The 16126-nt window shown below is 38.4% G+C and overlaps 1 long non-coding RNA gene across 1 annotated transcript in view; it reads right to left on the reverse strand.

The window, feature by feature from the left end:
- LOC147005463 (uncharacterized) overlaps nt 1–13811 on the reverse strand; it is an 83435-nt gene extending 69624 nt beyond the window's left edge. The window contains exon 1 of the long non-coding RNA XR_015046675.1: nt 13698–13811. This is a non-coding gene — a long non-coding RNA (uncharacterized LOC147005463). The remainder of the gene's footprint in view (nt 1–13697) is intronic.
- Nucleotides 13812–16126: the final 2315 nt, after the last annotated feature.

Below are 16126 nucleotides of genomic sequence, written 5' to 3' on the forward strand. Positions count from 1 at the left end.
CTTTTATTTGAAAGTATCTATTATTATAGCTAATACTAAGTTCTAGTTGTTCCGACTGTGAATTTACACAGAGAATATAATATTTGGGTCAGTGTTGCATTAAATCTGACTTTAATCGTGATTTAAAAATAAAATCAATAGAAGCAGTGATTCTATAATAATTAAGGTGGTTATTATAACAAAACTGCTAATATAAAGATAAGGATTTTTATGCAAGAGAGAAAATGTTATACTTTCTCTTTGTCTTATTTAGTGTTGTCTTGGTTTCTGAAAGACTGCACATGCATGTTGGAAGGGAAATGAAAAGACAAATCTGTTTCTAGAAAATACTTTTGTTTTCATTGTATCTATGGCGTGTAAGTGTCTGTTGATGAATAGAGACCCTAGCAACAATCACCCCATACCACTTAATATTTGCTATTAACTGCACACAGTAAGTTCCTTGGAAGGGGGCCGTGGCTTTGCATTGTTTTGAATCCCCCACAGAGCTTGTAACAGCTTGGTTCTGAGAAGTCTTACAAGCCATGGATGCTTTAAGGGCAAAGTCTGTTCATTATTCCACGGTAACCCTGGAAGTTAAAAGAATCCCAGGTATATGTTAGGTACTTAATAAATGTTGGAAGATCTGAATTCATGCTTCCTGAATAGACCATGTGGGGCAGATAATTACTGATATATTCCGAAAGGCATTCTAACTCTTGAATGCACAAGTTGCTTCAATCTCAGCACGAGAGTGGATTGTTGAAAAATGCAAAGGCTGGAGAGGTCAACTGTGCTTGCATTAAGGCAGATAAACTCAATTCGCATCATATTGGCTAAGTATAATTATTTTGCCTGTGCCTTTACTATTGTAGCAAAAATCTGCTTCTACATGGAAAAGTGTTTTCTTGTGGAGTCTTAAATGATATAGACAACTTTGCACACGTTATTTTTCCTTGAGGTGGGGGTCTCACTGTGTAGCTCTGGCTGGCCTGGTAGTCAATATGTAAACCAATCTGACCCTAAACTCACAGAGCTCTGCCTGTCTCTACTCTACTTGTCCTGGGATTAAGGGTGAGCACCACTCTGCCTGATAAACTGGTGTTCTTTCAAATAGTCACAGCATCTGTTACTGGTAATATATTTAATACTGATGAGTCTAGAAATGGTTGAAAATGTGTTTTGTTCTGCTTAGAACCCTGGGGAGAAGTTTTATAGGCTAGGACAAAAACTTAGAGGTTTTAGGTACTTTCCTTGTTTCTTCTTTCTCTTTAGTTCAGATTTTACCTTAAAACACCTAGGGGTGATCAACTCTATTCATTCAGTCATAGAAGCTCCATTAGAAAGGAAGGACAAGTATGGAATTCAGTGCCAAAATTGTTTTGGATTACTTTCATATCTCACTGACTACTTAGCAGGATGCCCAGGAGAGAGAATAGAATGTGGGGGCAGAGCAGCGTTTGCAATAGCAGTGTCCTCTTAAATATCTAAAGCTCAAGTGTTTTTCCTGGTAGATCATAGAAACATTCCCACCGACAGTTCCTTTGCTTACCAGAAGTCACTTCGAGCTTCTTAAGTTCAGAAACAAAAGGTAAGAAACACAAAAGAGAGTTTTGCTATTTGTATTTTACAAATATTGACACAGTAACCACCATACCACCTATAAGATGCAAATGAGGTTTTTGTGCTTGCCACCACTGTCTGATCCTCCAGGCAGGCTCTGCCCACCATAGCATCCTAGTGTTCCTGCTTGGAAGTCCTTCTTAACCGCAGACAGAAGGGGAACCTGGAAGCAGGGCAGGCTTCCTTTGTGTTCTCATCTCCACTCTCTCCTACATACACTGAACTGCTGTTATGAGTGAGACACATACTGCTAAGTTAATGTAACTTAAAATTTTACAGCAGGTTGCATGCCTGGAGGCACATTATGGGACCACCTGTAAGCATCTAATTTCGCTGAAAATAATAAATAATTGTGAAGCCTTCCTCAGAGTGGATACGAATCATGTTGCTCATTCCCTCCGATGTGACTTCTGCTGGAGAGAAGGATCGGGAACTGTACTCTTTCCAACACATATAAGTAATCCTTCTGCCCACAAAGGAGTCTGCTAAATGATTATGCCAGACACCTGGGTGACAGATCTATCCAGCCCTGTGTGTGTGTGTGTGTGTGTGTGTGTGTGTGTGTGTGTGTGTGTGTGTGTAGCTCAGATTTTATAATCCACCTGGAGAAATTACCACATAGCAACTGCTTAACATAGCACATTGATCCACTTAATGTGCTTTTTAATATGATTTTACAGTAGAGAATGCTATTTTGCTTGTCTCTATCCAACTTGTTTTCTCTGTGAAGTTTCCTTCACATATTTTAATGAAAACAGAATATCAATGAGGATATTCTAAAGATTCTAAGCATTTGGGAGTATGTGCATGTGTGTGTGTGTGTGTGTGTGTGTGTGTGTGTGCTCATGTGTGTACAGTTGTGTGTGTGTGTGCACATGCCTATGCATGAGGAAACTGAATATTAACTTTGGATGTCGTTCCTGTTCCTCAGGCACCATCCACCTTATTTTGTGTGACAGTGTCTCTTATTGGCCTGGAACTAATCCAGTGGACTGGGCTCATGGGCCAGGGATCACCAAAAATTCACCTATTCCAGCCTTCCCAGAACTGGGATTACTACATTTCTCTACTACACACCATCCCAGGATGAAGCAAACACTTCACTGAGCTATCTCACCAGCTCTCAAGTAGTGAGATAGGGGGATAACTATGTGAATTTTTAGCACTGCTAAAAAATACCCTGAGCTTTTGTGGACTGAAAGGTAAAATTAACTTACAAAGTAAATGTATTCCTTACTGTACTTTCACAAGGTAGGAAGAGACTTAATCTGTGACTAGCCAGAGGTGACATATTCTTTGCTGCCCTATCTCTCTCTCTCTCTCACACACACACACACACACACACACACACACACACACACACACGATAGAGAGGTGGCATATTGTTCACTTGGACTGAAACTGTATATAAACTTTGTTTTAATTGGGTATTTTTTTATTTTTATGTTTGACATTTTTGTTGAATTTATAAAGTAATATTATATCTCCCTTCCCTTTCCTGCTTCCAGACCCTTCCTATAATATTGTGTATATATATATATTGTTTATATTGTATATAAACTTTATAAATGTACTTTTAGTCTTAAAGAGAGTCTAAATGCTCCTAAAATTTTAAGTCGGATTACTCTTCTCCACAATGATCACATCGCATTAAATTAAGAATACTACACATAAATTATCATTTAAATCCTGAAGATTGGATTCTCGGTGGTATTAAAGTTGACATTTCCTTTTTATTTGTACTGCATAAAGGGTTAATAAGGTTTGCATAACCTTAGTCTTTGATGGCTTTTCGGCAGGAGCGTTCAGGATTGCTGCCAAAACAGATTTTAACCCTTTTAATCAGACTGTTAATAGACATGGTGCACCCAGCATAGAGGACTGTACACATAAAGCAATATAACTCTGAATTCAGTTTGACCTGATATCCAATCAAGAGAATGTTCCTAGAGACGCTTGCCATTTTGGTTGCTATGGTGAGTTTTCATATTTTGTGGAAACCACTGCTAGATGTCTTAAAATAGACCTTTGCCAAGAACAACATTGGTCGAGTGGCATATGCTGGCAGAGCATGACAAGGTTGCTCAAATTCCCTTCCTTTGTTTTTCCCTCTCCCCCATGGGGCCACTGCTCTAGGCACCAGCCCACTAGTCTGGCAGGCTGAGAATCCAGGAACTTGCTGCTAATTACAATGTTGACAATTCCCAACCTGTTTACTGGCGCCAGCAATCAAACTGCATCCTCTCAAGTGAACCAAAAAGCACTCACTGGCTTTAGCTTCCCAAGGTTCCAAGCTGGCTGTATTAATTACTGTTAACTTAAAACTGTACGCTGTTCAGAGGCACCTTAATTAGCTGGTTTGAGGATTGAAAGCTATCCTTTCCACATTTTAACATATTCTGGTTTTGAGCAAATTTACGTGACTCTCTAAAGCATCTTTTTGTGCACAGAAACGTGATTGTTTTAGGTGTGGTCACTCTCTCAGCCAAAGTGGCCACTGTGTTGCTTTAAATATTGCATCAATGTAAATAGGATGAGAACATTAATCTTGCTTTCTTTCTTTTCCTTCTTTTCTTTTCCTTTACATTCCCAATTTTTAAATTTTGATTTGTTTTAAAATTAGAAAATTAATGAGTATAAGTATTTGCAGTTATCATATAATAAACTTTTCTAGCATTCTTTTGTCTTGGCAATATATATACATATATATATATACATATATATATACGTATATATATACACACATATATATATACGTATATATATATATGTATATATATATATTTATACCTACTGACTCTATACCTTTTCCTAGTGAGTATCCACTTGAGACATGTTATCTGGCCAGAGACAGCAATCTTTTATCTATAATAACAAAACTCTTCAATTTTGGAAGTTGGATGACCACATACAGAGGAATCACCCTCAGAGCCCCCAGAATGCCAAGGCAGGTAGTCTGCATATGCCTTCCTGTGGCAGAGCCCCATGCACCTGCCATAAATAGCACAGCAGAAGTAAGCAAGCACTTTGTAAAACTGAGCATTTTATTTTGACTCTGATCTATTCCAAGAGCCAATCTGTCTCCCTTTATTCAGCAAGAAATCTTTGAAATACCTACAAAATCTAACATAAGGAGAGTAATTATAATTTTATATTGTACATTAAACATGGATTTTTAAGTTAGGTGAGTGGTTCATGCCCATAATCTCAGTATCTGAAATGATGAGGCAGGAGAATCTTGAATTTGAAGCCAGTTGGAGCCACATCAGCAAAACCCAATCTCTCAGCACACACAAACACATACACACAGACACAGACACACACACACACACACACACACACACACACACTCATGCATGTATAGTCACATGCTTTTATTTATATTCTTTTGTATGCAAACATCATTGTATCAATGCTAATAACCTTATTTTAAATTCTCTCCACATGCAAAATATTTACCAGTCCAATCTTTGGACTAGCACTTTCATTCTAAAGTTTGATACATTGACTTTATTGTGGTTAAATGTTGCTGATTTAGTAAAAACACTTGCAATTGGAGGAAGAACTTTAAATAGATCCATTAAAAGAAGTTTCTCCATTTAAAAATAAAATCGGCCTATAAAATTTGCCCAGATTTTGAAAATCCTTAAATCTAAGCACACTACAGATTTTTTCAAATATCTGGTGCATTTACACCTGTATAGAAGTTCTGTGAGATTAACACATTTAGAGTTGTATGACATTGGGTAAGAAGTATGATGTGTATAAAATACTATAGGAACTTATATCAGATATTACGAAGGGCAATGTTGTCAGCAACATGTCACATGGAAATTATGTGTATTTAGAAGCATGGCTTCAAGAAGGAACTGCATACAAGTTCAGTATATTATCCAGGCAGCCATGAAGATGTTCTTTCGGTTCTATGGCAGGAGGGTTTCATAAGTAAAATCTGGGAGTTGTATTATATGGCAGAGAATTTATCATAGAAACTAAATTGTGAAGTTACTTCATGCCTATCCTAAACTCATGAAATTTTGAATTCTGTGGGGGTAAGAGACTAGGAAATAGTTACATCTGAAGAAAATGAGCAACCAGGAGCACATTCTGTGTCTCTGCAAAGGAAGGTTACACTGTAGAAAGAAGAGTATCAACCTTCTGTATCTTTACATATGTTACGTAGTAAACAGTCTTCCTCCCTAAGAGCTAAACCAATTGCTCAGAGTAGAAAAACTAAACTCATAAAACACACATGCTTGCACATTGTATCAAATATTGTTGATACGTTGATACAGTCTTACAAATTTTCCTAGTTTACCTGCTACCAAAAGTGTAATCTAAATATAACATGTTTTCCAGTAAGAATAAAATGATTGAAATAGAACGTCTTTGTTTGAATGTAAACTCTCCCTTAGCCAAGCTTGCCTTTACAGAGAGATGATGGTTCCTGGGATTTGAGAAACTTTAAGCTATCCTGCCAGAAGGAATGTTTATACATGCAAGCTAGGGCCATTGTACATACAGATGATTCAGATTTTACGGGATGTGAAATTCTATACACCCCAATGTGAATTTCTGCTTAAATAAAAACAGCAAGAACATTTAAATGTCATTTAAACTCACTTTATGAAGCAATTCCTTCTACACCAATAAATTATATAAAGCCAAGATTGGCCACTGACCATTGCAGCTAGAAAAGAAGTATCAAATTAAAATAAAGACAAACACTGCTTCTAAAGTTTCCTGGAGTTCATGTTTTCTCTAAGGTGCAGTGATGGCAGTTATTAACCCTATCAATAAAAGACTTTGCTGCAATTCCTTTTTGTCTTGTTAAATATGTCACCTCAAACTGCAGATTCTTTCAGGCAGTCCACACCTTGAATATTGTTTTCATGATCTGTGTCCCTCAACTCTTGTCAAATTCAATTGTTGTCTACACAAATTTCCATATCCAAATGTGAAACTGTCTTCAAATTGTAACATTGGATATTACTTTCAATAAATGTAACGTCCGCAGATAACAAAATCCTGTTAGGGGTATACAATCTTCCTCTTTCCTCTGTTTTTTTTTTGTTTGTTTGTTTTGTTTTGTTTTGTTTTGTTTTTTGTCTGTTCATCACACAGGTCTATAGCTGGCTTTTGGATATCTGTCTTCAGCATCAGTACGGACCCGGGTACATTCTGATATAAGGACTAACAGATAGCTGCAGAGCCTCATGTTTCTGCTCCCAGGCAGCTAAGTGAAATCAGTTGTTACTGAAAACTTGGTGCAAAATTTAAAATCTATCCTCAATGTTTTAAATGGACATGCTTTATAATATTATTGACCTACATTTGGACAGTTAGTAAATGATCTGATGGAAATAAGAGCTGACAACGTGTATTGTCTTCATTTTTAGAGAACGGGCATACTTTTTGCGATTAGGAGTGAATTTATAGTTACTGTGTTTGGGATACCCAGGAATGTCTCAGCTTTCAAAAGAAGTGGTAGTTAGTCTGCTTTTCTAAATAGTGGTGAAAAACATTTTAATAATTGTACATATCACTAAGCTATAGAGAAATAATTATTATACTATGTGATATATATATATATTTCTATTGATTGACAGTTAAAGATTATGAATAGTACAGGTAGTTACATTTTAATTTTAAATAGAATGCAAGAGGTGATGGACACATGAAATGATTTCCCATTATAGTATATTAAAATGTTATTTTGAATTTATCAAAGAATTCAGGTTTGAATAAAATGTCTTTATAGATTTTCAATTACATGAGGGTGATATATGACAGAGAAAACTGAGTATTTTTCTTGGGCTATTAGTAAGCAAATTTGAGAATTAGAGTTTATCTTAACATTTAACTTAAATGCAATCCACACCAAAGCCAATTTTATAAAATAGCTACTTTTACAATGTTATCAGATAAGGGAAACATATGACACTGATATCAACACGTGCGCACGCGCACACACACACTCATATATGTCACATATATCCTAAAAACAATACATGCTTTCAGTAAATTAATGTATATTTTTGAATACCTACTATGTGTCAGATGGTGTAGTAGTTACTACAAATGTTTGTCATATAATATTTGAGTTAAATTTTCCACACAAATATTGATCCTACAAACAGAATAAGAGGCTACCAACATTGTACTCCCTTTTAAAAATAAAATTAATTTTAAGAGTATAAATGTTTTACAAACCTGAGTGCTTACTCTCTCTCTCTCCCTGTATATATATATATATATATATATATATATATATATATATATATATATATATATATATATATATATGACAAAGTGTGTGTGTGTGTGTGTATGTGTATTTGTGATTTGAACAAAGTTGCTTGCAGTTTGTCCTCATTAGGCAGAAATACTCCTGAGACCATTATTGTTCAGGGAATGTCTAGCATATCACATGACCACAGAGATAAGGGAACTTTCCAGATAACCCATTAGAATGAACTTTAAAATTTTTAACATCTTTTTTCTTATATGAATAAATGTCAAGTTCAGGGTTAAAAGGTTTTGGGAATTTTCCATTTGCTTCATGTTTTAATAATTGAGCAATAATAAGTAAAAATCTTGAGGATCAATCTTTGTTTGATATAAATGTTTCTTTAGTAGCACTGAAACATCTCAGCAAAAGCATTCATCTGCATTTCGTCTATATGTGGAAGGAAGAGGAAGATTCAGACAAAAGTTTTACAAGGCTGGTTTTGGCTTTTTATATTGGATTCTGAAAGCCTTTGAAATGGGAGGCATTGAAAAAGTCTAAGCAGAGATCGTCTACTGAAGAAGCCAATGAGGATCCAGCAGCCATTGCGACCAGATTCTTGTTCATTATAAAGTCTGAGTTCAGAGGAAGATTTTCTAGTTTTTACTCCAATGTCATTTCTAGCATAGGATCTCCCATTTCCCTATGGTAAGTATGATAAGAATTGAAAAGTCTGAAGGCTTTCCATAGGACTTAACTTTAAACTTAATTCTTTGATTTACTTTGCTTTGTAAATACAATCAAAGCCTGTTAAAATAATAGCTCTGAAAACAAATTGTGGGTAAACCTCAGTTCAGAATCATGCCATAACATGAATGCTTTGACGGTTCTATAAAAAACTACCCATATAATTTAAAAACTTATTCTACATATTCCAATTAGGTAGGAAATGATTTTTTCTAATGATACTTTCTGATAAAATATTAATTAATTAATTAATTAGTAACTTTAAATTTGTGGCTTCTTTGAGCTAGTCCTGGAGTAGACCATACATGCTCAATAGAAAACAGGGAATCACTAATTACTTATTAACATGTAGGATAGCAATGATAAGAAGAAAAGTTAAAAAGTTATTAATTTTTAATCACATACAACTGTGACAAAAATCGCACCATCTATTTTTCATTCAAGCTGTAAATATGTACTATTTTTGAATTATGTAACTGTTGCCTTCGCTATATACTTTGCCATCTCTTTGAAGTATGCAGTGATGCAAACTGCATTCAAATCAAGAATAGAGTATTACTAATTAGATTATGATTCTGTCTTTATATTTTGAAGTTTAGCGGGTGAGATTCAGGACTAATTTCAAGGCAGCAAAACAAATGTTACAAGGCTTGCTTTACATTCTTACAATTGAGTATTGAATTAATGGAAGGGTAGCCTTTTAGATTTGAAAAAACTTTTGATTTCAACGATCCTGATCTATGTGTATATTTTATGATACTGTGGAATAGTGTGATACCTTAGAAATGCTTGTACAGATATCATTATATATTTAATCATTATATATTTAATATATAATTATATATTTAATTTAATAATTTAACCTTTGAAGATCAGGTTCTCTTAGCTAACTTATATCATAATTGATCAGGATATAACAGAATTCTGATTTGCAATATAACTAGTCACAGATAATGACACCTGAACAGCAATGCAAATATCATAGTGTGTTTCTTTTATTGCTAGTTTACTCAATAATCAACTAATTAATGAATTCAAAACACTTTTCAGGGAAATGTAAAACTTTTTGATTTTTCTTTTTGTCTTCCACTTTTGTGTATTGATTGCCATGCTTTATAGCTGAAAAGTGTATTTTTACAGCATTGTGCAAAGTGTTATGAAGCATTCGTCAATTCAATTCAAGGCTTCTAAGTAATGATACAACATACAAGTACCCTAGGAGAAAACAAACATCTTCACACACGCACACACACACACACACACACACACACACACACACACACACACACACATGGAGAAGACTGTGTTACTTAAAACTTATTTATCCTTTATGTTTATAATTGTATAAGTACCTACAACTAAGAAAGGCTTCAAGTATTCTGAGGTGATTAGTAATGTTTTTAAAGCAAACTCACTTTGTAGAATGCATGACTCTCTAGAATTCTGAAAATAGTATTTTATCATTTCTAATACAAAGATGGCTACAGCAGTTTAGTGTTAAGAAGATGGTGAATAATTGTGGTCCTCACTTTCCTGTTATCTCTTCTATGGCCTATCTTTTTCTTCTGTTCTACACAAAGTACAAAAATATTTCCTACCCTTCCCATCACATTCACATCCATTTTCTATTTCTTCTGTTAAAAATTTACCATCACCAAAATGAAATATAATAAGAAAAAAATTGATGGAATTTTCCCCTTCTACCATGCTACCTTCTCAATGCTTTTGTTTGTTTAGACTGTAGTCAGGAGCTTTGGTTCTAGATTCACACTGGTGTATACCAGGTATTTGTTCTAGGGTTGACAATGGCTTCTGAAAATAGCTTGGTCCTGGAATATAACTAGTTACTGAATAGTATACTTTGCGAAAGTCACTAATAGAAATTCTTTTTAGTGAATTAGCATAGGAATCAGCATGTCTATGCATCTTTAGTCCTGAGTTCAAGTTCCCTGACATTTTGCAGCAACACCACAACACAATTCATAAACACAGAGAAAATAAGCAAGTCCCGTGTAAAAGCCAGTGCCTTTCAGACTCCTTACCTGAGATTTAGTAGCAGACAATTAAGCAAGATGATCTTTCTTACACCTGTTTATGAATATTATGTATTACAGTGTGAATTGAGTGTTCACAGATGATGATATCACACATCATGGATTCCAATGCTCTCATCATCAAACCATGCATTGAGGCTATACTTTTTTGAGCATTTAAGGGAGTCTTATTTAAAGAGAAATGAATGATGAAAGAAACATTCGTAAGTTTTTTCCCATTTCTTTTAATTATACCAGAAGTGATGTTATCCAGCAAACAAAGAGTCTAAGCAATACCTACAATTGCTTAAGGAAATAGAAGTTCTCTTCATTTCTTAAGGCAAAGCAAATATTGTAAAGATGGTACCTATTCTTCTGGAGCTTGGGCCTTAATGGAAAAAATGATTATGGCTACTTAGTATCTGTGTATTCTAATGTGAAACCCACCAACAAGCACTTTGCACTTCTTTCCTGCTGCCTAGATATACAGATAGTGTAAAAGCACTGAGTGGCTAGTTGTGATGTAATTTTAAAAACTGTGCCTTCTGATCTAAAACAATGGCTGTCTGGTCACAAAAACAATTGATCACACTCATGTCCAGTTAATAAAGTTTGGGTTGATTTGATTCCCCCCCCCTTTTATTTCAATGCCTGGATTAGGGAAATGGCCCTGCCCCAATAATCTAAAACAGAAACCAGTTCAGTCAGACTGACACCTAATGGAAACTTTTATAAGTAAATAATTCTTCAAGAGAAAAATTTAAACCACGCAATCAGAAGAAAATCAAAACACTTCGTTTGTCATACGTGGGGAAAGGCTCCCTTCTCTTTCAATTCCTATTATCCCACTCTAAAACTTATTATTCATTTATGAAGCGATTTCAATCATGAGCTGAAGCACCAGTGCCGAAGAACTGAATGAAATAGCTTATTTTCCAAAAAAGAGCTTGCTTATTCCCACAACAAGTGATGGAATATGACATCTTCCATTTCTCCTTCCAATACCAGTCCCTCAGCTATGTCTGCCCTGAAACCTTCCACACTTAGTCAACCAGATGAGACTACCTTTCCAGGCAAAGCAAGCAGCTAGCCCACACCAATTCTTTCTACTTTTTTAATTTCCAGGGAAACAACAACACCCATAGACACACTGAATGTGGTTAGATACTTAATGAGCACAATATTTAAAAGCCCTTAATCACCAACTGATGGATCCCTAAGAAAGGCAGTTCTTGGAACAATGAAAGAAAGAATGTTAGTTACATAGTTAGTTTTCCTAGTAGTGACAGAATGCTGCCTGCAAAGACAGCTTCTGTTTGCTTCTTCACCCCATTGTGATAAATGGGCTCATTCCCAGGAGTCTGAACAGGACCACACCCGTTTCCCCTCTTATCAACATAGCTACAATACAAGTGCTATAAGTCTAGATAGCTTGGGACTCATTCAGGGGGCAGACACATAAGGACAGGGAGAGGAAAAGAGAGGTCTGGCATGGGGATCTATCATTACAGATCTAGGGCTGGAAAAAGGGGGAAGACCTTAAATGGGAAAGGCTGTTTTTCCAGGGTTCTTGCAGTTTCTCAGGGGGTTCAGCTTGCTCTTAAGGGCAAGGACCCAGTAGAGAGACCTCAAGTCCTGAAAGGTGAATGGCAAATACTCCAGAGGAAGAAAGTGTCTGGGAGCTGCTGAGCTTAAGAATGGGTCCCGGGAACCCTACAAGAGAGCTGCTTTCATTTCTCCAGCAGCTTCGACTTCTCTGGAATTCAGTCTTCTTCGCAGCCAGTCCCTCAAGCAAAATCAACCAGCAACGCGCAAGGGAGGAAAACTGGTCTTAAAGTCTATCCGCGCTTGGTAACCTTCTGGGAACCTGAATCACTCTCGTCCCAGGATTTCTCCTCCCACCTTTGATGCACCACCACCCAAGGAACCCGCAGCCTCCAAAGAGTAAGAAAAGCAAACTGCACAGCCAAGAGGTCCGCTGACAGCTAGGGTTGAGTTCTCGAGCCTCTGCCCTTGCCTTCCACCACAGTGGACCATATTTTCCAGCTCCAAGGAACACCTTAAACTCCTGCTAAGTCCGCTTGCCCCGGGAGTGCCCGGGCGTGATGGAAGGGATCGAGCCAGCGACTGCTTGCTCCTCACTAGGAGGGGACCCATCCACATTGCTTTATGGTCCATTAAGATTATAAACAGACAAGAAGAGTGGAGGATTTTCTCTTCCTCTCATCACTATGCTGCAGACCGGAGACTGAGAACGTAGCTTGATTTTGTTGATGTTTGAGACTCATTCCAAAGGCAGAGGTAGGGAAGGCAGCGCTGGAGAAGTGTCCCAAAGAAACTAGACATCTGAACAGTCACTGCCTGCCCCAGCCTCTTTCAGAAAGGTTCCAGCTCTGTTCCACAGTACAAACAATCTCATTATCAGCCTGCTTCTCCACATCTTCGCGGAGAATCCAAAAAGAAAATAGGGGTTCCTCAGAGACCCACAACACTTGTAATCAGAAAGTTCCACCGGGACCAAGCCCCCTGTTCCCCGCCCCTTCCCTAGCATGGTTTCCATGTCTGCTTGCTGAGCAGCTCCGCCGGTCGCGGGTGGGGCTCCGGCTCCGCCCCAGGCCAGAGATTCGCGAAGTCACGAGCTTGGACAAGCTTGCCGGGGGGCACCTTCGCCCACGGACACGCCCTTTTGGCTGAGGCATGCCCCGGGCGACCCTCTCCCCTGCTCTAGCTCAGCGCTCAAAGATGCTGCTAAACTGGTCCAGTCCTTTTAATCCTCTGCAACTTTAGAGAATCTTTCAGATCCGCACTTTGAGAGAGAGAGAGAGAGAGAGAGAGAGAGAGAGAGAGAGAGAGAGAGAGAGAGAGAGAGAGAGAGAGACTACTCAAAGGGCCCCACAGCCCGGGCTTCAGAGACCCTCTTCCTTTCTCCGCCTCCTATCTCCTCCGCCTCGCCCCCCGCCCCCCACCCCGACGCGCAACCCCCCCCCCCCGCCCCTTTTCTTTCTAAAAGCGGTCTGGGTCACCAGAGGAGCCAGGAAGATCCAGAACGAAACCACCCGAGGAAAAGAAAACATAAAAAGTGCTACCTTGGCAACCGGGAGCTTTTAGTGGCCAGCTGGTGGGCTGGGAGGGGCGGCCGCTGCCCGCCTGCCGCTGGTACTCTCCTCGACTACGCGTATTCTTAAGCAATAACAACGTAATCCGTATTATCCACCCAAGAATACCCGTCACCGAAGAGAGTCAGAGGGCCAAGCTGCCGCTGCCTCTGCCTCTGCTACCGCTGTCACTGCTGCCGCTGCCGCTGCCGCTGCCGCCGCCGCCACCACCACCAGAAAGAACTCTTGCTGCGGAGCCCGCCCCTGGCTAGGGCTGGGCTGAGCTTGACCGGGACCATAAATCCATAACTCGATTTCCCTAAAGAAGGCTCCAAAGCTGTGCTCTGTTGCTTCCTGCCCAGATCTTCCAAATGGCTGTTCTATTTCCAATTCTGAAAGACAAATCACAGGACCAACCACTTAACACACAACAGACAAGTGCTTTCTTTCCGCACAGAGCTGAGAGTACGTGCCAAGGATCTTTGGGGACTGATAAGTAACCTTCAGTTTACCTGGTGGTCACCCAGCGCTCTCCTTGGGATTTGCTCTGCTTCATGCGGACTCTGGTCTTGACCAGCTCACTCTAGGTGCTTTGATTGAGTGTCATGGCAGCGAGCGGACCCTGTAGAAGACATGCATAGTTAAGCACACAAATATTACAAATGTATTTGCCTGGGTGGCTTTAGGAAGAAGTGAATCTCAGATGAAGATAGGGTCATGCATTGGTGGAATTTTCAACTGTGTTTTGAAAATGCATGTTCTCACAGAAAATAAGCAGTCATTCAATTTATTACTTGAAATCAAATACTTATAGATTTGCAAAAATTGGCATCTCCCCTTTGAAGGCCTTAGAGCTATGTACAACATAATGGTTTTTAAAGGGAGGGAAACGGCTTTGAGGCACAAAATAATTAAACCCATTTTCCATACTCTCTGAACTCACTAAGTTGACAAGCTGGTTGAGCTTCTAGGGTTTAGGCGTCATTTAGAACTGCCAGGGTGTTTAATTTCTCAGCCCACCCTTTCAGTACTCACTATGAATACATCACTGTGCAGGGTTGAGAACACCTTGACAGAAAGCCCTTTGAAGCTCTGCCCTCAAGTAAATAATTTTAAGAAGGAAACCCAATAAAACTCATTCTCAAAGTGACTAATTTTGACATTAAGAGAAAAATCCCCTATTCTTTGATGATCTGCATGGCTCTTACTTGAGCAGCTTTGTCTTAAGACCCTAGAGTGGATATACCAATAAATGGGGGGGGGGTATTGTTCACTAAATAAAATGGACCAGTGGAACGCCACCACCCAAGACATGCTGCAGCTCCATTAGAAAGTTCTCAATTGGTTTCTTGCTTTACTTTCAAATACACGAAAGTACATCTGTGTGAGTGGAGGGGAGGAACATGGAAAGATGGCAACAGACATGATTTCTGAAATTATGTAAGTGCAAATAGCTCTTCATCAAGGAGTAATTATGTAATAGTCTCTCCCACCACCACAACTCATCTCTGACTGACCTGGTTGTAATTTAAGGTACTTAGGTTGTACCTGCTCTCATTATTATTTTTTGATATAACACTGCTCCAGGCAGACCAACTCATCCTTTTCCTGACACATTACTTACAAGTAGAAAAACCAACATGAATTCCAGGTCTTATGATTTAATGTTTGCCTGAAATAACTCAAAAGAAAAATAGTACTTCCCACCGACTATAGCCTATTTTTTTGCAGTTATCTTTTTAGGTAACTCCATTTACCAAAAGATTCAAGCCAGTGAAACAATTAATAAATACTATTTTCTGCCATTACCCAACATAGATATAAAATGGAGCTTTTCTCTGGTACTACAACCAGTAGAAAAAAAAATCAAGAAAGCTGACAGGTTCCCTTTAGCCTGAACTCCTAGAAACAAAAGCCCTTAGGGGAAGTAAGGCAATAGTCTATGAGCAACGTGTGCATTTCCTTCTGAACTCTTTTATTTAAAATCTCAACTGCCTCTGAAAGGAAAACAAAACACATTGCACAGATAGGATTTGATTTACTAAATGGAATGGTTTTCAAGTCAGAAGCATGGTCAAGGCACACATACACATACACACACCTCGCACACACACGTTCTCCTCATGCTGTAGAATCACGGCATAAATGCCCACACAGCTTTTCAATGCTTTCCAAGTTCTTTCCCTTAGTTTATCAGGATTACAAGAAAAATCACACACACACACACACACACACACACACACACACACACACACACACACACACAAGAACACACGCAGAGACCCACAGACTAGCATGCTTTAAAAAAAAATCTGGAACAAGGCAGGCGATAGGTTTTCTTCCTAACCAAGCAACAGAGTCAGCCCTTTCCCTACATACCAAATGCTCCACACTTCAGCACCTGGACCAGTGGACAGCTC

This window comes from Mus caroli, unplaced genomic scaffold (genome assembly GCF_978045245.1).
Source record: "Mus caroli unplaced genomic scaffold, Mus_caroli_1 scaffold_3, whole genome shotgun sequence".
In the NCBI taxonomy this organism is placed as follows: domain Eukaryota; kingdom Metazoa; phylum Chordata; class Mammalia; order Rodentia; family Muridae; genus Mus; species Mus caroli.